General features: G+C 40.9%; 1 protein-coding gene across 3 annotated transcripts in view; it reads right to left on the bottom strand.

The window, feature by feature from the left end:
• The window catches only part of Pls1 (plastin 1), a 94,714-nt gene that overhangs the window by 48,406 nt on the left and 21,626 nt on the right, over positions 1-24,682 (bottom strand). The window contains exon 1 of one of the 3 annotated variants that reach the window (XM_041677403.1): positions 20,268-20,377. The exons of 1 other annotated variant lie outside the window; for it this stretch is intronic. The gene's annotated coding sequence lies outside the window, so the exon portion shown is untranslated. Of the gene's footprint in view, positions 1-10,280; positions 10,399-20,267; positions 20,378-24,682 lie in introns of those variants that run through there. One more of the 3 variants, XM_041677402.1, reaches the window with a different exon arrangement.

The following is a 24,682-nucleotide window of genomic DNA, read 5'->3' as shown; positions in this document are numbered from 1 at the left end:
TATAAAAAATAAAAATAACGAAAAAAGATGGTGTTAATTGTATAAAGTACACAGAGAAATTTTAAATTACACTCATCTTACTATCCTAATATCTTTTTTATCTTTTCTTAGATCCACTTTCTAAACAGAGATAGCTCTGTGTAGGGGAATGGTAAAATGTGAGCAATTGTCATATTTAGTATTAATGCATTACTAGTTGCTTTCTTGTTATTTAGCAATAAACATTTAATGACACATATTACTACCCCATAATTTATTTGGGGGATTTCCCTCATTGCAGAATATTTACATGGCTTCCAATTCTTACACACAATGCCTCAATGTATATCCTTATTCATATCCATATTTACTTCTATACAATAAAAATCGAAACATGTAATTTACTTACATGTTTAAAACTTCTTTTTAAAAAAAAAGATGTATATATACATGTATATTCAGTGTTCTGCCTGCATATATGCCTTCAGGCCAGAAAAGGACACCAGATCTAATTAGAGATGTTTGTGAGCCACCATGTGATTGCTGGAATTGAACTCATGACCTCTGGAAGAGCAGCCAGTGCTCTTAACCATTGAGCCACCTCTCCAGCCCATGTTTAAGACTTCTGATATATAACAGTTCGACATTTATGTTTTATTTGTTCTTGAGACTAGGTCTTACTATGTAGCCCAGGCTAGCTTGTGCCACCTCCTGCTAATTGTTGAGATTATGAGCATACACCACCACACCCAGTACAACAACATTTTTCGATGACTTAATGATTTTTATATTTAGCATAGAAGATGAATAAAAATAATATTGTGCTCTTCTCATGTATACATAGTTACATAAGACAGTTAATATGTACCACAAAAAATAAGCAAACACTTGCACCTTATAAGACAATAGGAACTGAAGGTCAGTGGGAAACCCTGTTTCATATTTTTATACTTATATATAAGTTCACTTATACGAGCTTCAATATTCCCAGATTTTCAGAAAATCATGCCAATTATAAAAATAATTTATTCACTGAAATTTATCACTGGCAATTTAATATATCAAATCATATGAAGCACTCAAAAGTGCTATGATCTAAAACAGTGCCTGCTTCAGCAGCACGTGTACTAGGACTGGGATGCAGCACGTGTACTAGGACTGAAATGGTGTGCACACCAACTTGTCTATAATCTTTGATATACTTCTCAACAGAAGAATCTCAAATGGCTGAGAGACACTTAAAAAATTGTTCAACATCCTTAGCCACCAGGGAAATATAAATCAACAGGACTCTGAGATTCCATCTTACACCTGTCAGAATGGCTAAGATCAAAATCACTAATGACAATTTATGCTGGAGAGGATGTGGAGTAAGGGGAACACTCCTCCACTGCTGGCGAAAGTGCAAACCTGTACAGCTACTTTGGAAATCATATGGCGGTTTCTCACAAAACTAGGAATCAATCTACCTCAAGAACCAGCCAGACCACACTTGGACATATACCCAAAAGGTGTTCAATCATACCACAAGGACACTTACTCAACTATGTTCATAGCAGCTTTATTTGTAATATCCAGAACCTGGAAACAACCGAGCTGTCTCTCAACTGAAGAATGGATAAAGAAAATGTGGTACATATATACAATGGAGTATTATTCAGCGGTTAAAAACAATGGCATCAGGAAATTTGAAGGCAAATGAATGGAACTAGAAAAGATCATAAGGGTCAAGGTCATCATAAGGGAACCCACAGAAACAACTAACCTGAGCTCATAGGAGCTCATAGACTTGGACCAACAGCGAGGGAGCCTACGTGGACCAGACCTAGGCCCTCTACACATATGTGACTTGATCTACTTGTGGGACTCCTAGTAGTGGAAGCAGAGCCTGTCCCTAAGGCTTCCACCGGCTTTCAGGAACTTATTTGTTTGCCTTTCCCAGCCTTAATACATAGGGAGAAGCTCAGTCCTGTACAACTTGATAGGCCATGCTTTGTTGACACCCATGGGAAGCCTGCCCCTTTCTGAACAGAAACAGAGGAGGAGTGGATGGGGGAGCAAGAAGAAGGGAATGGGGAGACAGGAGGGGGAACTGTGGTCAGGGTGTAAAATAAATTTAAAAATTTTAATAAAAAAAATAAAACTATAAATACTCTCAGTAAAAATATTAAGACGCCCCCCCCCCAAATTCCAAAGATCAGTGGGGGAGAAGAAAAAGATATAACTGAGCCATCCTATGCACTCAAGAGTTCCTTATATCTTAGCATTAGGTATTCATTTTAGAAATTTTTCTACAGTTACAACTTTTTTTTCTTTTTGAGACAGATCCTCACTGTGTAGCCCTGACTGTCCTGGAACTCACTATGTAAACCAGTTGGCTTTGAACTCAGAGACCCACCTGCCTCTGCCTCCTAAATGCTGGGATTAAAGGTGTGCACCACCATGCCTGGAAGCTGTGACTCTTTATAGACACAGCTATTTTGTGTTGAAAGAAATTCATTACCAGGACCTCTAAGCATAACTTGCTAGTTTTTCAAAATGCTATTCCCGTGGTGGTGGTGGCTGTGAATCTCCGTGGTCTTGTCTTATTCAAAATCATCTCTATCACTTTCCCTTATCTACATTTTTAAAGGCTGCAGATTACTGTGCTGAGGACTTGGCATTTGAACTGTTAAACATAAAGCTGGGGACCAATGCTTTGCCACACCTATTTGATTTTATGTAATTTGTTAATAATATATAATCATTTTTTCCCAATAATCAAGCAAAACATTCGCATGTAATGTACTGAAAATCATTTTGCCCATATATTATTCTTACTCTTTTTTCCATTATACCTGATAAGTATAAAAGATGTTGTTTTAAGTCTTTTAGTATTTAAATGAAACAAACAAAAATACAGAATGATCTGGAGTATGGAAGGGAAGACAGGGTCTCCCTGTTTAGGCCCTGCTGATCTCAAAATTCTCCTGTCTCTGCCCTAAGATTGCAGTTGGGCATGTCTAGAAGCAGCTGAAGATATAGTGCTTTGCAATATTAGTTAAAGATGTGTGACATTCTTTTATGCTGTGGAATATCTGTTTAATGATGGAAAGATTGTTGTATTCTTTTATGTTGCATTTGCTTAACTCTGTAAAGTTGTGTTACTTTGCCTGTCTAAAACATCTGATTGGTCTAATAAAGAGATGAATGGCCAATAGGTAGGCAGGAGACATAGGCAGGGATAGCAGGCAGAGAGAATAAATAAGAGAAGGAGAAGAGGAGGAGGGAGAAAAGGGGGAGAGGAAGATGTCAGGGGCCAGTCGTTCAGCCACAGAGTAAGAAGGAAAGAAAGGTATATAAAATAGAGAAAGGTAAAGCCCAGAGGCAAAAGGCAGATGGGATAATTTAAGAAAAACTGGCTAGAAACAAGCCAACCTAAGGCCAGGTAGTACTAAGTAAGAATAAGCCTCCGTGTATTTATTTGGGAACTGGGTGGAGGGCCCCCAAAGAGTAAAACAAAACAAACAAAATCTCAACTACATATCCTCCTTTGTACATGCACATATGCATATGTGTTCCAATTTACAGGTTTGTGTGTGTGATTATGTGTACTTCTGCACGTGGAGGCCAGAGATCAATACTGCATGTCTTCCTCAGTCACTCTCCACCTTAGTTTAAAACTCACTCATTTAGTGACACTCTTTGACAGCAATCCCTAGAGACCTACCTGCCTCTCTCCATCCCTCCAGAACCAGGATCACAGATGCTCACCCTGGACCTGGCATCTTACATGGTGCTAGAGAGCAGAACTTAGGCCCTCACTCCTGCATGGAAAGTGCTTTACTAATCAGACTTACTTATTTCTGTATTGTACATATATGAATGCTCTGTCTGCACAGATGCCTGCAAGCCAGAAGAGGGCACAGGATTCCACCAGAGATGAGTGCTGGAAACTGAACTCGGGACTTCTGAAAGAGCAGCCAGTGCTCTTAACCTCTAGGGCCATCTCTCCAACCCTCTTTAAGACACTTCAGTGACTTATGAAACTGAAATTCAAATCCAAGTTTTAATTTCCTAACTTACCGTCGTTACCACTTAATGTTCATTAAATGCCAGTAAAACAATCATTATATAGGAAAAATAAAAAGATAGGAACTGGATGGGAGGTCCTTGGACTCCCCACAGGGCAGGGAACCCTGACTGCTCTTTGGGGTGATGAGAGAGGGGGAGTTGACTGGGGGAGGGGGAGGGAAATGGGAGGTAGTGGCGGGGAGGAGACAGAAATCTTTAATAAATAAGTAAATTTTTAAAAAAAGATAGGAACTGCTCCTCAAGAGGAAATGCAGATGGCCATGCAGTAGTAAAGAAACTTTCTTTTCATTATAAAACATGTTCTGTACCCTTTTAGAACATAAGCCTTCTAGCCCGTGTAAATCACTGAAACACTGAGAAGGTAGCTATGACAAGACAGTGCATAAAATATGGTGAGCACTGGTAGCCTGAATGCACTTTTCTAAATGTGGATAATGACAATATGGTATATAAACTTATTGCCTGTATGTTAGGATTTTAAAGAACACTGCAATTTCTTTTTTTTTTCTTTTCTTTTCTTTTTTTTTTCTTTTTCTTTTTTTTTTTTTTTTTTTTTTTTGGTTTTTCGAGACAGGGTTTCTCTGTGGCTTTGGAGCCTGTCCTGGAACTAGCTCTTGTAGACCAGGTTGGTCTCGAACTCACAGAGATCCGCCTGCCTCTGCCTCCCGAGTGCTGGGATTAAAGGCGTGCACCACCACTGCCCGGCAACACTGCAATTTCTTTAGAACACAAAAAATTGATTAAAACACTAAATATAAACACCGTAAATGCATTCTCTTCCTGGCTTTGTGTGTGTTCTTATTTAACCTCACCACTCCATGGCACAGTTCCTGTCTCTGTTCTGACACCTTAGAAAGTCATGGCATGAAGATAAATGAAATCATGACATTTGCGGGAAAATGAATGGAGCCAGAAATTACTAAAACAAGTGAAATAAACCAGAGTCAGAAAGAAAAATACCATGCTTTCTCTCACAAGCAAATCTTATATTTTCATTTTAAATATGCATATAAATGTGAGAAGTTATTAAAGTAGAAAGGGGATCATTAGAGGAGAAAAAAGAATTGTTAAGGCAGCCAGGAGGCTAACAGAGTGCATGCGACATGAAATCAGAACGGGGGCTATGAAGAGAAGGTGACTAGGGCACGAGTGGGCAGACGGAGGAGGACCAATGAGGAAGTGTGTATGGAAATGCCATAACTGGGTCTGGAGAGGTGGCTCGGCAGTTAAGAACCCTGGCTGCTCTTCCAGAGGCCCCACGTTCAATTCCCAGCACCCACATGGCAGTCTGAGTTCCAGTACCAGGGGATCTGACACCTTCACACAGACATGCACACCAACGCATATAAAATAAAAATAAATAAACCATTTTAAAATTAGAAATGAAAGTGATTTTAAGAAAAGAAAATGTCACAATTAAGCATACTAAATTGCATGCTAATTTAAAGATGAAATACTTTTACAAAACAAAGAAGAACCAGATATAAAGTTGTCAGAAATAAAAATTCCTTTGGAATAAAGCTAAAAGAGAAAAGAAAAAAGGCGTGATCAAAGTAGCTGTCAGTCTCCCACCCTCCATGGCAGAACCCACTGTCACTGCACACAGGCCTCCCTAGCGAAACAGGATAGCAACAACCACATAAGTATACAGTTGTAAAATAACTACGCAATAATTTGTATTATATATTCTATTCTTGTGAAATGAGAACCTGCACTTTTAAAAGAAATCAGCCTAGGTAAAGTAGAAGGGAAACTCTAGGTATATCAACTCATATTTATCAAGCAGATATAACCTGTCTTACACACATGAATACCTGAGATGGACCGAAGAGGCCCCAGGCTCACCATGAGACCTCCAGTGGGCAGGCTATGCTTCTCCTGGGCTTTACCGTGGCCTTTGGATGTCATCAATAATTTCAACACTACATTTTCCTTACAATTTTTTTAGCACCTATAATTTAAACTGAACATTCTTTTACCAATTAAAGCAACCACCTGCCTCTAATTCGCAAGCGCCGCCTGTCCTGACCAAATATATATTTGAAAGATAAAGGGAACATTCTGAAAAAGAAAATTTAAATTCAGTTGAAATTTAATCTAATCTTTATACTCCCTCAAATATTCAACTTCCTTGAGGCTCTTAAAACTGCCTAAGCGCCCGATATGATTGGCAGGCTCTACCTCTGAACAGCCTGAGGGGAAAGCCCCAACCATCAGAGAACAGTTTCCTCTGCTGCAAAGACACTTTCCCAGAGTTCCCAGGGCTTTATTTCCCTCCTTCCACATGCTCAGATTCTGAGTTCTCAAACTCACCTCTGGCTTGGGTGGGTCAGCTTTTCCCTCATCCACCCTCCAAGAGTCCCCTTTCCCTTACCCCTCCATCCACAGTAACCTAAAGCCTAACTGCAAATATTTACAAAGGGCTTTCAACGGCCTGGAATCATGCCAAAGTCCTCCCACCTATTAATCTGTTCTTCTACTGACAGAGCACGCATGAGCCCTCAAATGTGAGCATGAGGCCCACGGACACTAAGAAGACGGCCTGGAGATTGTACGGCCCAGCCCCACGTCTGTTTGCTCCTGCTTCCTGACTGTGGAGGCCCTGTGACCAGCCACCTCTGCCCAGTCACCATGACTTCCCTGCCATGAAGAACTGCATCTCCTTGCAGGGTTCTGCTGCACAGAACATACCCTCCCTTCCTTCAGTTGCTCTGTCGGCTCTTTCATCACAGCAACAAGAGAAAGAAGGAACACGTTTACGTTAGTGTTCAAGCAGTAGATACTCAGACATCAAGAAAAATCTCATCATTATTATTCAAAAAATATAAGTGGAAAAAGTAAACTGCTAAAGAATGCACACGTATGTCATGTTTTGTAAATCAAAAATGTATTTAAAAATAAAAAAAGTACTGCAAATGTTACTTATGACATCATATGCATGTAATAAAGCTAACTAAACACGTAAGAACTACAAACAAGTTCAGAAAAGTGGCTATCGTGGAGAGGGAGGCAAGGTCAAAGCGTGGGGTAAGGCAGCTCGACCTATTACTCTTTTTAAAAAGATATGCTTTAAGGGATTACGACAAAAAGCTTAATGTGTGTTCAGTGTGAGAAGTTAGGAGCTAGTGCATGGCATAGTTACACGTTGTCTGTATTTTTCCAAGCTTTAAAAAAATAATTCTTTTTTTTAAAAAATATTTATTTATTTATTATGTATACAATATTCTTTCTGCGTGTATGCCTGAAGGCCAGAAGAGGGCACCAGACCTCATTATAGATGGTTATGAGCCACCATGTGGTTGCTGGGAATTGAACTCAGGACCTCTGAAAGAGCAGGTAATGCTCTTAACTGCTGAGCCATCTCTCCAGCCCTAAAAAATAATTCTTAATGTTAAAAACTTCCTATACAGGAAAAAAAGATATTTCTTAAACCAAAGTCATAAATTACTAATTAAAGGAATGGGTCTGAGGCTGAGGAGACAGCTCTGTCAGTAAAGTAATGGCCTTGCAAGCATGAAGACCTGAGTTCAGTTCCCAGAACTAAGGGTGGAAGGAGAGAAGCAACGCTCCAAAGTCGTCCTTTACCTGACTTAGTGCGCATGCGCAGATACACACGGACCAATCAATTAAAAAGAAGCTGGATGGCACCTGAGGAACTATGCCTGCTGTTGCCCTCTGTCAGCCACATGTACATGCACACGTGGGCACCTACACACATACACATATGAACACGCACACAGCAGTATTGGGGGAGGGGGTCTTAGGCTCATGAGGCTCTGGTCTATGCTACAGGGAAAGGAAAGGGAGAGGATGAGAGGGGTGGGAGAAAGCAGATGGGAACGGGAAGGGAACCAGGAAAAACCTAAAAACAATCAACCAAAGAAAGATGGTATCTTGGCAGTCTCTTTTCGAACGGGGGAAATTTCCAAGGCTTTGGGAAACTGCAAGTACTTCAATCTTCAGCAACTTTCAGAAGTCAATACTATGACAGAATTTACTGAAGTATTACTGTCTGCTTAGTCTGTTCCCTCCTCGTTTAAAGCAACAGCAATATCTTCTTGCCTTGGGGTCCTGGGAACACAGAAGACAAGAACAGCCAGAAATCTGTGGTCCCCTCCACCTTGGAAAGTATACGCCTAGGAAAAGGTTTACCTAGGCTGAGTGTTCAGGGACAAGACATAGGTGAAGAAGGCAGGGGAAGAATGGGAGGAGAGGAGGAAGAAAAGCTGGCAGATGCCAGCAAGGAAGGCTGCTGCCACCACAAAGAGCCTGCAGACTAAGCCAAGGGGTGATTTCCGCGGTGCCACTGAGGACAGAGGGGTGAAGGCAGCAGATAGGTCAGCATTTCTGACAGAGGCTGTAGCGCTGGCACTCCGTACCCTCCTCCACTTCTCCTATCGCCCTCTACAGCCTTCCCTTTTCCTGTTGTTTCTATTTTCGGCGCCCTATTACAAGTTTAAAGATCTCAGTCACCAGAATCTACCACCACGTAAAAAACACAAGTAGCTAAGAAATAAAATGTGACCAGAGAGTTTCCTTTCTAGTTTCTAGTTTCCTAAGACAAACCTGGGAAGTACTTTCATGTGTCTAAAGTCTTCCCACAATTTAAAAATAAATTATTTTGCTTGTTTGAGAATTGCCTTGGTGCACAGATAACACTAGAGGCCCTGACAATACCAATTAGGCCCCTTAGAGAGGACGAAGACCTCCGCCACACAGGGTAAAGGGACACTTGATTCCAAACTGACTCACTTTGTGATCTCCTAAAGGGAAGCCTGTTAGTTACTGTGGCCTGCACTCCGACCTTTGCCCTTTCACCGTGGCCTGCACTCCAACCTTGGCCTTTTCACTGCGGCCTGTACACATTAGGGTCCTTCCTGCACCTTCCCTGTTGAGTTCCTCACCGCAGTCTAAGACACGATGGCTCTGTACTTTCCTTAGGTCAGTTCTTCACCTCTTATGCACTGTTCAGTTCACATTAATTATTCCTGGCTGTGTGTTGCATTATAACAATCTCACTTTGTTCTTTTAGACTCAGCACGCCTTCCTAACCTCGTTGCTTGCTCCTCACAAGTGGAAGGGGACCCATCGTCCCTTGTGCCCTCAGTCACCTGAGGGCTCTCCACACGGAAAAGATTTGGTAAAGTTCATCACCTGCCTCCCCTCCTGCCAGGCCCTTTTTCTGACCAAACAGCTTCCTTGCGCTTTCTTTATACTTTAATCTAGATTTCACAAGAGAGGAGAATGCAGGGACTTTTTCTTCTGAGCTTGGCTTGTTTTGCTGAATGTGATAACAATCTGCAGCTCCATATACTTATATTCCCGCATCCTCTTCATTATTGCTTTAAAAAACTTGAGGAAGATTTTCTAGGACTGCTGGCTTCACCAGTGCCGTCTGACCTTCTTGATGATGAAAACCCTTACCCTGCCTATAATTTGTAGCAAGTATTCTGACTATAGATAGAGCAACAAGAGTGAAACAAAAAAAGCTTATAGTGTCAAATTTTTTAAAAATTAAAACGATTTTACTGGCACGGCATGGGTGAGGGCGCTCTCAAGAGAAGGCGACCAAATGGGATCTGGCTGGCAAATCCGCAGCTCCCGGGAGCTCCGCAGTGGGACTGTGAGGCTGCTCTGGAACACTTCTCAGTGGTCCCATCATCACATGTGATGACAGCCTGATTCTATGGATTGGAGACCCTTGGCCACATGCCCCATTCCTACAGTCAAGGGACACCAAGAAAACAAGACCAGCAGCTCCGGAGCTCTGTTCTAGTTCAGTTGCCTTCTTACAATCTTTAGGCTTGCACAGGGCAGCAACATTTTAAATTTGGCTCTTACCCACATATGAGCACGCCATCCTAAAAGTGGTGCCATCAGTGCTTGGTACCTAGTTACGAACACCTAAAGACTGTAAAGATACGGTTCACAAAATCTCCCACAAGCTTGCTACTCTAAAACACTGAGCTCAGTAACATACTGTCAGTCCAAACAAGGCAAAGGGGCCTTTCTTACTCTTTACAACAAATACGAGCATTCACACAGACCAAGCCCTCTCCTAGGTACCACACATATAACCTGTCCTGTCTCACAGCAACTCTCTAAGATTGGCAGCATTCCAGTTCCCACTTTACAGGCAAGGAAACCGAGGCCAAAGTATGTAGAGTAAATAGAAAAGCTGGATTCTGCACCTAAAGAGCTTATTAAATTCCAACCCAATTACTTACCTTCTTAACCGAGGTCACGATATGTCTCTTTACATGCCCACAGCTCAAGTCAAGCTCCCTGTGATCTTTTTCTGTTCAAAGATGGCCCAGGACCTAACTTTACAGTTCATAACTATTAGACCAAAAGTGCACACACTACGTGATCTTTCTAGAAACTGGGGAAACTGATGGGAAGATCTAACTAAGCTTTGGAGAAATGGTGTGAATTATTTTACAACCCTTTTTTTGGTCTCTGAAAAGTACTTTGCTCCTGTTTTATGTATCATGTAGTCACAGGAAATTATACACTGTGGGGTGGGGGGTGGGGGGAACTGCCCAGATTGTAATTGCCTGTAAATGGCACATGTCTCAGAATGCATGTTTCAGTACCACACCAAACAGCTATCAAAGAACAGGAAACAGTGATTGGTGACTCACAATTCCCATACAAATATTCTGGAATAACCTAGGTATAACTTCCTGGCCTGACATCCTTTCCCCAGCTCTACCAGAATTCACAGAAATCAAAGAATGCAAATGAACCTCTAGTCTAACTGGTGCCAAGTGAACTCAAACCTCCAAAACACACACTGGCTCAAAAGCAAAGCTTTTCATTTTTTGACATTTAAAAGATGTTTTCAGGAGATGAATTCCTGAGATGGTATTTTGTTTTTCAGCACACAGAACCCAACTCTAGTTGTCCCTATTAAAAAGCAAAGAAAGAAATTTTCATGCGACATATGCAGGTACTTTTTTCAAGGATTCATTAAAAAAAAACTCACAAAAAAATCCTAAGTTTCTAAAGGTTATGGATAAGAAAATGAGGATTTTTAAAAACATATTATCAAGTACAAAGGGAGGTCATAATAGCAATGAACAACTCTCAAACTAAAAAGCACACCAAATTAACACTATTCTTTCAACAAGCAGTCTGCTCAACTGAAGGATCGCCAAACAGCAGTCTGGAGTTTTCTTACTGATGGAAGACTGATTCTCTACATGCAAGTAAGGACTCGCCCACAAGCTATGAAGCCTCCATCTCCTTTGCGCTGCAGCATTAATGAAAGTGGTATTCACAGCTCTGGAAGTTTCTCCTCTCTAGAATTTCAGCAATAGAAAAATTAATAACTGCACTTCATATTTAACAAATATTTTATACCTCCCAAAGAAGTTCTTACCTGCTACCTAATTATTAGACATGAGTCACCCAATGGAGAACTTAAGATATAATGTACCATTTACTCAGGCAGGCGATTCCGAAGGTTTCCCCATCAGCATCTGGACGGATGATGGATGCAGGAAGGCCCAGTTCATTGTGGTGGTACCACCCTTGGGCTGGTGGTCCCGGTGCTGTACCAAAGCAGGCTGAGTAAACCCTGAGGAGTGAGCCAGTAAGCAGGGCTCCTACATGGCCTCTCCTTGACTTCCTGCCCTGACGTCCCTCACTGACGGACTGTGATATGAAGGTGTAAGCCAAATAAACCTTTCCCTCCCCCAGTGACTCTTGATGGTGTTCTGTATCGTAGCAATAGGAACCCTATCTGAGACAGTGACTATTGTCACTACAGATTAGTTTGCATTCTTTAAAATTATTAACAATATATTCTTCTGAAGGCTTTTTCATTCAGTATCATTATTTTCATAGTATTCAAATCTTCTGCCTATCATTTTACTGTGTCATTGCTTATTATTGGGTTTTACAGGTTGCTCCCAGCCATAATGGGAGAGAGCACCCATTCTTTCATCATGAAACATGCTGTCAAAGCATCCATGGGAAACTGCATCTATCAGATCGAGGAAGCTCCCATCTTAGCTAGTTGGAAAGTTTGGTGTGTGCAGGGAATTCATTAGTCACTAATGGATGTTAAATTTACAATGCTTTTTGTGTGTCTCTAAAATGATGATACACTTCTGTTTGTTAGTATTTTGGGTTGCAATTACTGCTTTTGAATGTTAAGAGTCTTACATTCCTGGAGTAAGCTTTTCTTGCTGAGGACGCATTACTTTTTATTGTGTATGGATTGGTCAGGTTTAAGCCTTTTCCTGCTGTCTTCTTTCTTCTGCTTATTTTCTCTCCTTTTCTTTTTATCTTCTTTTTTTTGGGGGGGGGAGGATTACTCAAGCTTTCAATTCTGATTTATTTCTTTTCTTTGATTATTAATTACAAAAATTTTTGTGGTTACTTTTAGCTTTATAACATATGTTTTTTTTTTAACTTGTTAGAGCTTATCTTCAAGAAATTATACTCCATGCCAGACATAGAGTACCAGAATGTCACAATGGTAGGGAGGTTGAGCATCAGTAATTTGGAAAGCTAAACCTAAAATGTGTCAGCTGGTAAAGCTGGGAAGCTTCAAGAGAATGCCTGTACAGAGAGTCCAAAAATCTGAACAACTCCAAGATCTGAAAGGCATCTAAGTGCAAATATTTCAGATAAGGAATATTCATTATACTTCCATTTCCCCCACAAAAATTTTGGTCTGTGTCCTATTTTTGTTATAAAGCTCATACCGTATTTTATCATTTTAAAGTAATTACCTTAATATCTAATAGGTAGACTTATTTTAAGTGGTGTCCAATGAAAATAAATTTAATTTTAAAAATTAATAACCTTTAAAAATACTAATAGCCAGGTGTGGTAGTGCACGGCTTTAATCCCAGCATTAGGGAGGCCTGGTCTACAGAGAGAGTTCCAGGATGGGCAAGACTGTTACAAAGAAAAAAAATAGGGGCTGGAGAAATGACTGAGGAGTTAGGAGCACTGGCTGCTCTTCCAGAGGTCGCAGGTTCAATTCCCAGCATCCACATGGTAGCTCATTTCTATAAGTCCTGTTCCAAGGGATCTGACACCCTCACACAGACACATACATAGGCAAAATACCAATGTACAAAAAAATACAAATAAATCAATTATAAATAAAATCTTAAAAGTTAAAAAACAAAAATAACTCAAAAGATAAAATAAGAATACCAATATAAACAATTGTATGTGACCACCCATGTAGCACCACATCCGGCCCTGCTTTGTAGAGACTTTTACTTCCACACCGTCTTGTTCCTTCCGCCTGAAGCACTTTCCTTTAACATGACTTGTGTTATGAAGAGCTGGCTTTATATTCACATCTGTTTCATCCTTGTTTGCAACATGTCTTTGTTGGGTTTAGAGCTAAGTCGACTGCTCGTTGTCTACACCATTAAGGATGCTCCTGCATGCACTGTCTGCACTTTTCCCAACAGGAAATCTTTACCCCAATCTACATCATCGTTACCTCTCCTCTACACATTACATCTCCTTTTTTTATTGGGTTATTTTAGGGTTTTACTCTTATCACTGGTTTTAAGCAATTTAATTATGATATGCCTTAATATTATTTAATTACATTGTGCCTTAATAATATTTCCTCTATCTTTTTTATTAGGGTTGAGTTTCTCAGATCTATGGATCTACAGTTTTATCCTGATTTTTTTCAGCTCTTATGTCTGCAAGCATTTCTTCTGTTTCCACCCCTTCTTGAGAGGATGATGAGTATATGAGAACATGGGAAACTAGCCACATATTTGTTGATACTTTAAAGTGTTCCATAATTCTTTTATCTGTTCCAATGTCTACTGCAGTGACTTCATGGTTACTAAGCTCCCCTTCTCAAATGTCCAATGTGTCCCTAATCCTATCACTGTAGCTTTTATCTCTAGAATTTCTATTTGAGTCTTTAAAGATATTTGCTATGTCACTATTTAACTTTTTCAAGTAACAATCATTCATATACCACTATCTGATGATTAATATCTATGTCACTTCTGAGACCATTTTGATATTACCTTCTTTGCCCTTTCACTAGGGGTTACATTTACCTGTTTCTTTGTGTGTTTTTTAGCTAAAAATGATAACAAACTTTATAAAAGAAAGAATAAGTTTGACCAGATGTGGTACCACACACAGGAGGATCGGGAATTCATTGTCTCCTCAAGTCTATAGTGAGTTCAAGGATAGACAAGGCTTAAAACACTGCCTCAAAATATAAAAATAAGTTTAATAGTAGGAGAATTTAAGGCTCATGCTTAAGTGTTTAGTAATTTATAAGATAATTTTACATATATGATTGCATCTGGTTCTCACATACCCTTGTAGGAAAGAGCAACTAAAATAAAATTTCATAATGTGTGTGTGTGATAAACACTACTACTACTATGCTGTATAAACTACTATGCTCATGAACCCACTCATGCCTGATTTGCACATAAGAGGCGGTATCAGAGAGGCCGACCTCCAGAGCTGGCCAAGTGCTAGGAAGCGTCAAAGCTAGGACCTATTTTCAGTGTGCCCAGGTCTTTGTCCTGGGTTCTTTTCAATAGAACCACATGATTCTTGTGTGGCCAAGAGCAATGAAGTCATGCAGCTGTTCTCAAGGGAAACAGGGAATCAGCTTTCTACACGATATTCAAGAACGAGGGCTGAGCCTCTTTTGTGTGGACGGTGAAATGAGATGACTCAGTACACAGGGTTACAAAACGTTTCTGTGCGTGGTTCTTTTTACTTTGTCAATTATAATTTAAACCTAAATTCTCCCTTTTTACTAATAACTACTATTTTTATTAAATATAACAAGAATTAAGTAATGAACTGGGCTAAGTGATTGTAAACCTATAATCTTCTCAGCATCCGTGAGACCAAGGCAAGAGGACCACAGATTCTGACCAGCTTGGGCCACACAGTTAGTTCCAGGACAGATATTTTTAAAAGGTAAAGAGTTATAATCACCAATAAGCCAAACACAGTCATGAGTGTATATATTAGTACAGATAAGGCAAGGCAGAGCTAGGGTACTGCAGAAAGTACTGTTAATACAACTACTAATTTTCATGGTAAGATCATGAAATACTAAAAGAGCTGAAAACATTTCAAAGTGGTGAAAATTGTTGGAAAATAAAGATAAATTTAGATGCCTGTACTTCCTCTACAGCACTGATTGTTTTTGCTTGTTTGTTTTCAAGATGGTGTTTCTCCAGTAGCCCTGGGTGTCTTGGAATTCACTCTGCGAACCAGGTTGGCCTTGAACTCAGAGATCTGCCTACCTCTGCCTCCCAGCATGCACCATCCAGCCAATTCTTAAAGTTTTCTGATGTTTACTCTTTTTAGTAAATTATGCATACATTACACAAAATTACATATTGATCCAAATTCTGCATATAAATTCATGGAGTTTGTGGACATACACCTCACTCACAAGCCCATTTTTGGACTTTGAACTAATAACTTCAACTATGCATATTCACGTGTATAACACATTTTATGTGTGTGTGTGTGTGCACATGTGTTCCAGTGAGCACATACCAATGTGTGTTTACATCTGTGTAAGTATGCACATGTAAAGGTCAGAGGTGACACTGAGTGCCTCCCTTGATCAGACTCCATTTGTTTTTTTTTTTTTTGGTTTGTTTGTTGTTTGTTTTTTTGAAGCAGGGTTTCTCACAGTACCTTGATCTCTCAGATCTGGCTTTGCTGGCTAGAGGATTCTCCTGCCTCTGCCTCCACAGAATGAACAGCCATGCCTGGCTTTTGAATGAATATTGGTAATCTAAATTCAGGTCCTCGTGCACATGCAGCAAGCACTTTACCTACTAAGCTATCCCCACAGGCCCTCTTCAACATTTTAAATGGAAATGTTTATCAGCAAGACTTCCTATGGTAAGACATCAATAGGCAGATATGCTTCGAAGGGGCAGATACGCTCACATACAGCCATAACAGCAGGTCTACTGACTAATGTACAAGTAGAGTTCCACGGCAAGAAAAGTGAAGGGACAAATCCTTCAAGCATGAGTCCTGACAATGATTGTCTTGCGTGGGCAATGTTTAAGCTGAGTGGCCACGGAGTAAGGGGAGGTGTCTACATTTCTGACTTGGACGAGACCAACTAAGGTCTTGACTTGCAAAGCAAATCTTAATCTGTCATTTCACTTCTGGACATACTTAGTGTTTTCTTTTAGACTGATTAACTTACCCTCACAGCAACACTCACTGCTTGGAAGTAGGTTCTATAAAGAATTAAAGCAGTAAATTACACAGGTTAAAACATCTCATTTCTCGCCAAACAGACAAAACAACAAACAATAACAACAGACACCTTGACACCTTGAAATTCATCTACTCTGACTTCTTTTCATAGATGAGGGTGCTGCCATCACACTCTTGTTTCCTAATGACATAACATGGTCACCATGAATTCCAGTCTCTATCAGGATGCAAGAGGTAAATATTAGAACGCCTATGTTTACTTTTAAAACTAGAGAGGGGGAGGCACCAGTTCAGTTTCATGAATATTTAACAGATACATTTCAACAGCTCAGTAACCTGGTGCATGTGGTAGATGATTTTATGACAGAAATGGCTAATGGGATACCCCAGGAAGGGAGAACACATTCCATAAGGAAAAGGCTGGGGGCAAGAGAGATGGCTCACTGCTAGCTACTATTTCAGAGGGCTAGAGTTTGGCTTCCAAGCACCACTTGGGGCAGCTTACAACCTCTTACAACTAGCGCCAAAGGATCTGATGCCCTCTTCTGTCCTCTGTGAGCACCTACACACACACACACACACACACACACACACACACACACACACAGAGTTAAAAAAAATTTTGGAAAAAAAAGGTTGTATTGTGGTCTATCACTCATTCATTCTTTCATCTTTCTCTGTCTCTGTTTCTCTGTCTCTGTCTCTCTCTCTCTCTTTACTTTCAGTATTTACAATTTTCTGCAGCTTATATATGCCTGGGAGAGATTGTGCAATCTGGTTGATATCTAAACTGCCTTCACTAGATGAGCAAACAGCTTTTCCTATAGTAGAAAATGAAACAAAAGCAAATTATGATTATGTATTAGGCAAAAATTTCAAAGTTATCAAGATTATTCAAAACACTTTAAATTCAGCCATTGGTGGTAAACATTATCCTGTGTATATATGTACCATGAAGTATTAGTTAAGGAAACTATAAAGTTCTTATCATTAGCAATACATTTTCAGGGTCATAATTTTTAGTTATTTTACGGGTATGCACTCATGGGCCACATCACACATGTGGAGGTCAGAGGGTAACTTGTAGAAGTCAGTTCTCTCCTTCCAGCATGTAGATCCTGGGAAATGAACTCAGGATTTCTGGTTTGGTGGCAAACACTTTACTCACTGAACCATCTTACCAGAACACATTAAGATGACCATGAATAAAGTAGTAAATTTAAAATATATACAGGTTGGACATTCTGTATCAAGAATGCCTGAGTGTCTGAACTGTTTTTGATTTTGGAATGCATATATATATATATATATATATATAGAGAGAGAGAGAGAGAGAGAGACAGAGAGAGACAGAGACAGAGAGAGACAGAGAGAGACAGAGACAGAGAGAGACAGAGAGAGAGACAGAGAGAGAGACAGAGAGAGAGACAGAGAGAGACAGAGAGAGACAGAGCTATCAGAGAAAGGGTCACTTTAATAAAACTTATTTATTAGAAGGAGCATGGCCTAGTATGTGCTTACTGAGGAGAGATGAGAAGTTCAGAAGGCCTGGGGCTTTCTAAACTGTTTTTAAGGAAACTGTCTTTCTGAAAACTATAGGTGATTTTCCCAGAATCAATGAATAGTGAAATTATTTTTAAGTAAGAATGCTGTCTCCATTTTAATCCTGGCTTTTTCTAACAACTTTTTTATATTTATTTATTTAACTTTATGTGTTTGATTGTTTTGCCTTCATGTGTGTTTGTGCACTACAAGCATGCAGGGCTCACAGTAGTCAGAAAGGGTATCAGATCCCATGAACTGGAGTTGTCGATGGTTGTGAACCACCACGTGGGTGCTAGGATTTGCACCCAGGTCCTCTGCAGGAGCAGTGGGTGTGCCTAACAACTGCACCATCTCTCCAGCTCCTAACACTTGTTCTTAAACATAAATTCACTTGTGTTTCAGATGTACCCTATTTTTAAAGCGTGAGGCTGTTTCATACAACCTATTGCTTAGAAATGGTGTACGCCCTCACTTTTTTACTGATGAGGGAGTTGAGAAATTGCAAATGCCTGGGGCTCATTAAGAGATACTTTGGGGAAAAACAGCCCAGCCATTTCTTTACCTGTTCACAAAGTTCCCGCTTTGTAAAAAAAAAATATGAATCTTTGCACCATTTGCCTCTTGTGGTTTGCTGGACTCTTCTGCCCCATGGGGATGAGAACTACATCCAAAATATTTGGAAGGAGAGAAAAGGATAGAAACCTTGATTTTTAGAAGAACATAATCAGAAACAGCCATGATCTTTCTCCAGTCTTCTAAGAACTCAGGTCCAGAAACACCGAGCTTGAGATTAAAATCAGCACTTAAAAGGAAAAAGCAGGCCAGTCCTCAGTGGAATACTTGAGAGCTGGAGATGTGTGTGCATTTGCAGCGCCCGCTTGGCCCCCGTGCTGCCCCAGTCTCAGAGACTCCTGTTACCAGGATCCCAGCAACAGAACCCTTTCCTGCAGGGACTGTGGGTCGGTAAGGATGTGGACTTTTTCAAAAGGCTTGAGAAGGCTACACCACGAACACATTTGTAGCTACGCAAAGTAACCTAATAAGGGTTATCAAATGTCATGCTTTGGGTGGTAAGATGATCTAAACCAAGGATCATAAAGGAATGTTATCCCCCAGCTCCACAAGAACACAATGGAGCGACTGGCTGGTTCATTATGAAAGGAGCTGCACAAGGATGCGGCCTTTGTTGAAGTCTGGACACAACAGGGGAAAAGCAATTTGGGCTCCAAAGAGAGCGCCGAGGAAGGCTTGGCTTGGTTTTGTTCTGTTTTTTAAACTATGTGACATTTTTCTATGGCATTTACTTTCTAGGACTAGTTGGTCATAATGAGTTTGTTTCCCTAAGAAAAGCCACAGAGTAACTCTACACTGTCATTCATACAGAAATGCTTTAAACGTTTTGCCCGATTCCCAGAACAGAACAGATTGAGTCGAGGTATAAGTGTTCAAGGTCACTGCACAGAGGACCATGCTTGATTTTTGAAAGGTTTCTCCGTTTTGAGAAGGCACAAGTCCTTAATTCTTTGGCGCTAGGACCTATTCAAATCGCCAGTTGTATCACTTTCCGAGTTTCCTTGACATGCATCATTCAAGACCAGCTCAGCTTTATGTGGGCTGGGAACTGCTCGATTTCTGCTTTAGAGAGAAAACAGTCCAACCCACAAACCATCTTAAATGACTAGAGTGAAAGGTGGCAGGCTCACACGGAAACTGGTTAGAAGAAAACTCTTTTTAAAAAGCAGATTGTTGTCCCCAAGTCAACGCAATGCTGAAATCCCTAAGCAAGAACACTATCTCCTGTTAATTCTGGCTCTTCGAGATTTAGAAGTGCAAAAACGAGAATGAAGAATTTGATGCAGTTTAGATGCTCTCTCCACTGCCCAGATGCACAGACAGAACACTGCATCACTAGCCATGCCCTGCCCTCAGCTTTAAAAAACAAAAACAAACAAACAAAAAACATAACTGTAGAATCTCTTCAGAGGAAAAAAAAAAAAACAGGAGTTTTTCTTATCCACAACAACACTATATACAGTAAGAGTCGTTTTACTGGCCTGAAAGAATCAGGCTTAAAGCAACAGTACATATAACTTCTGAAAGGCAATACCAAGTGGATATTGAGTTACTTCAGCCCTTCTCAAATAGTTCATATCCATTCCTTAATAGAAAATCAAAGTCTACCCAAGAATTACGTGAAATTTTTAAATCTAACCCTGCACAGACCAAAGACCTCCTTTCTTATCAATTTGGAAGACACAATTAAGAACTGGATGGCCATCACACCAAAGCCATCATTTGTATTGATTATGCAAAGTCACCCCAGAGCAAGGAAGAGTTTAGTGAGAAAATCAGAAAGGCTGTTTAGCTCAATTTAACAATCGCACAGAAGCACAGCAGCCCTGTCTGGGATCGCTGCCCTTGGCAGAGGGAAGGATCCGCTCACATACCTGCTTCCTGCTTCCGAGGGTCTTAGCGCCTGGCAGTTGGAGGGCCAGAGAAACAAACCCAGAAGATTTAAAATTCAGTCTCTCTGAGCTGTGCCTGCCCTTGGATAACCATCCGCCACAGGCAGTGTTTGACCAAAGAAAGCCAGCAACTTACTCTGCACCGAAACGAATGTTCTGCCTACTACTAGAGATTTTAATCTCAAAAGAATCTGGCCTAGGTAGAAAGGCCAACCTGAAACACAGGTGTGGCTTAGCACTGTAGATGTCATCACTATGTCTAATCTATTATAGCTAGAGTGCTTAAAATATATTGTGAGACCTCACCTTCCCTCCGAGAGTGAGCTTACACAGACTTTGAAATGGGACTGTCCTCTGAACTTCTGTATTATTTTTTATAAATATTCCTTTGTCACTTTAATTGTAAATGCCAATATTTTTGAATCATGCAAAAACCATTAATTTGTGTTTCCTAGAAAGAATTAACAAATTGTGTTAAGACAAAAAAAATGATAATAATAAAAATCCTAACTCCAAATCACTGGACTAATTTCAAACAAACATAAACATTGTCTTTAAGCAGGAACTGGAAACATTACAGCACTTATGCAGTGTTATGCTAGGGAGAACATCAAGGTTCAGAGTCCAAGTCTACTTTTAAACTGGCCTAAGAACAGTTTCCTTATCGACTTTACAATCCATATTTATGGTTGTGGTGGCAGCACATTCTGAGGAGGAAGTCTAAAATATCTTTTATAATGCCTCCATAAAAAAAAAGGATGTTACAAAACAGCTTTACAAAGTGAAAGAAAAAGTAATTTTGAAATTACAAGCAACTTTAAAACAAAAGTACGTGTTACATGTACTTCTAGAATTTCATGTACGTGAATGTAAAATTCGAGACATGCAAACTAACCCGTGGAGACAGACAGCAGAGCAACTGTTGTCAGAACACATGGATGACCCAGGGATAACATGCAAAGGGACATGAGGCAACTTTCAGCAGCAATGCACACACCGTGTGTTTCTGATCGTGGAGACTTTATGATTGTATACACCTGTCAAAACACAGCTAACTGCCACTTACCAGGGATACAATCTACTACTATTCCTACAGTGTGCCTCAAGGAAACTACACACGTGCATTTAAATAAAGGGATGTTCGCTTCTATAAGGCCACAAGCTGGATGAATGAGAAGAGTTGGGCAGAATTCCAAGTGATAAATAAGAAGAAATATGGTCGCCCAGAACCACTCCAGGAGGGCACTGGGCCCTAAGACAAACTCACCAGTCTCCAAAACAGGCTCAAAGTGTCTGGAGGGGGCAGGGGGACGACTGAGGATTTTGTCTTTAGGAATTTATAAATGAATGAAAAATGTGGACATGGCTGTTTCAAGGTACGGTTGGGGAGAAAGTTTTATTGTAGGTAGGAGGGAAAGCACGGCCATGTGCATATGGAAGGGTCCAAACTGAAAGGGGCCAACAGACTGAACCCAGTCACCAAGAGGAGAGGTGGGAGCGAGAGAGGAAGAGAGGAGAGGAGGAGGAGCCAACAGAGGACCAGGAGCCAAGTACACCAAGAGAGAAAGGAAGAGAACCAAGAAGGCATGTAGCCAAAATGGCTGGGTTATACAGGAGAAAAGAGACCGAGGAGCAGGAAAGTGAAGCTCTGAGCCTGGAGCGATATAGGATAGAGAGTGGAGTTCGATAGGGCATTTTCTTAATTAGTGATTGATGTGGGAGGGCCCACGGTGGGTTGTGAGTGCTAAAGAATGTAGGATGAGTGCCAGGTGGTGGTGGCACAAGCCTTTAATCCTAGCACTTGAGAAGCAGATGCAGGAGGATCTCCAGTTCCAGACCAGCCTGGTCTACAGGGCAAGTTCAACAGAGCCAGCCAGGGCTATATAGAGAAACCGTGTTGCAGAAAAAGAAAACCTCCCATGAAAGGAAATGAGGAAGGAGGAAGTATGCTAGGCAGACATTATATACCTTTATGAAAAAGTCCCTATGTTGTAGATACGATGATGCGTGCAATGACATTTTGTTAATTAAAAATTAAGATCCTTTGGTTATGTGTGTATCTCGGTGGTCCAGTACTTGCCTAGAAAGTAGAAGTCCCTAGGTTTAGGAAACAAGAAGAAAGAGAAGGGACCAGAGAGCTGGCTTAGCAATAAGGGCAGTTACTGCTCTTGCGAAGGACATGAGTTCGGATTCTAGTGTTCACAACAGATGGCTCACAAACCACATGTAACTCCAGCACATACAAGCACAAACTCACACGCAGATATACACATGTTTATGCACATATAAAATGTACAATAATATCTTTTTTCAAAGGAAACAAGAATTTTTGTGTTATTAAATCCCTTTTGAAGATATCTTTCATGATAGCTCATATGGTCGGATGGCACCATGATCTATCAAAGCCTTTATGTTGGTACCAAGGTGATTTCAAATGAGTTTGCTCTTAGACATTTCAGCAAGCATCCTTGAACAGAGACAGGACAGGGGATGAGGGACAAAGCTCTGGATCCAGCTTCTCAAATACTTTGTACATTCCATTCAGTGTCTGCCCTATTGAGAAGCGTTGTGGGCAGAAAGATGGACGTCCTAGGACCGCCACTTCTATTGTCAATATTTTTTCTTGAATATGTACTGTAAGTCCCAGCCAAATTCCCAGAGGAAATACAATGGCTTCATCTCAGAGAACATGTAGAAAGGCTGGGTATGGTGACCTGCGTCTGTACTTCTTCCTGCTGTTGGGGAAGCTGGGAAGGGAAGATCACTTGAAACCAGGAGTTTGAGGCTAGCCTCGGCAATACCAGAGACTAACTTTAAGAAACAGCTCTCTTAAAACTATTTAAAGCCTGGCCCAGAAGTGATTTTAATTTAGAAAACTATCTATCTAATTAAGTCAGATTTTCTTGTTTGCTTAAGATTTATTGTCAAAAGCAGGTAATATGTCAATATTAGGCAAGAAAATACCCTGAGATATCTCTAGCATCATCTGCAGGATCTGTACACATACCTGGGACTTTTGCAGCTGTTGGTGAGCAGGGGCCTTGGGAGAGGGAAATGTGCCCTGGGTTATCTATGCAGGCCCAAGTGTCTTTCAAATCAGAGGAGGAAAGAGATTCAAGTGTAGAGAAGCTTGACCTGTTGTCCCTAACTGTGAATATGAGAGGAAGGCGACCTGAGTGAAGGGGCGCAGGCGGCCTCCAATGCTGGGAATAACCCCCGAGTTTATATCCCGCATGAAGGGGAACCTCAGGACGGCGACTTCAACCAACATTGGAAATGAGCCCTGAAATGCTCCTTCACTCGAGCCTGTAGAAAGATTATAGTCTGCCCAATATCTTAACTTTGCCTGGTGGCACCTAAGCCAGACTCCTGACCTATAGTACAGGAAGGTAATAAATTTGCATCAGTTACACTGCTAGATTCGCCGCAATGGGGCAATCGAGGGAGTTAATACAGACTCAGGCAGTTTCATTCCAGAATCAGCAGATTGTATCACCGTGGCCTTGGACTGATTAACAAGAGAAAACAGCAATTACTTGGAGGACTGGGAAGCCAGAGCAGGACAAGATGTCTAGGGAAAGGACCAACGTTGTTTTTACAGTTCTGCTTAAACAGAAATTTCATTCCCATCACATCATGTAAAACATGGGAGCACTGGTTTGGGGACCTGTGATCAATCCTCAGCACGAAAAGAACAACAAACAACAACTTAGAAGTTAGCATCTCAAAAAGACAAACAGCAAATATAAAAAGACAAACAAAATATAAAAAGACAAACAAAAATGCAAATATTCAAGAGTCTGCCAATAACTCCAAGCAGAAGCCTTTATTAAAGACAGGACCTGAGCTGGGCAGTGCTGGCACACGCCTTTAATCCCAGCACTTGGGTGTAGTGATAAGAGTGGCGAGCCGGGCGATGGTGGCGCACGCCTTTAATCCCAGCACTCGGGAGGCAGAGGCAGGTGGATCTCTGTGAGTTCGAGACCAGCCTGGTCTAGAGAGCTAGTTCCAGGACAGGCTCCAAAACCACAGAGAAACCCTGTCTCGAAAAAACAAAAAACAAAAAACAAAAAAAAAAAGAGTGGCGAGGCTGCGTCCCCAGCACCCGGCCCCCCGCATGGCTAGCTTATGCCCCAAAATAACAACACACAAATTGTATTCATTTAATCACTGCTTGGCCCATTCTCTTCTAGGCTAATTCTCACCTATTAATTTAGCCCATTTCTAATCATCTGTGTGTAGCACCCCAAGGTGCGCTTACCGGGAAGATTCTAGCCTACGTCCATCCTGGGTCGGAGCTTCATCGTGCGTGTATGCCCAGGAGAGGAGAGCTGTCCTGTCTGAGCTCACTTCCTCTTCCTCCCAGCATTCTGTTCTGTTTTCTCCACCCACCTGTG

The sequence above is a fragment of the Microtus oregoni genome, unplaced genomic scaffold (assembly GCF_018167655.1).
Source record: "Microtus oregoni isolate MIOR12 unplaced genomic scaffold, Mior012 000028F_ref0000031, whole genome shotgun sequence".
Lineage (NCBI taxonomy): Eukaryota > Metazoa > Chordata > Mammalia > Rodentia > Cricetidae > Microtus > Microtus oregoni.
Note: the sequence above shows the minus strand (reverse complement) of the source record. Positions and strands in the feature narration are given on the sequence as shown.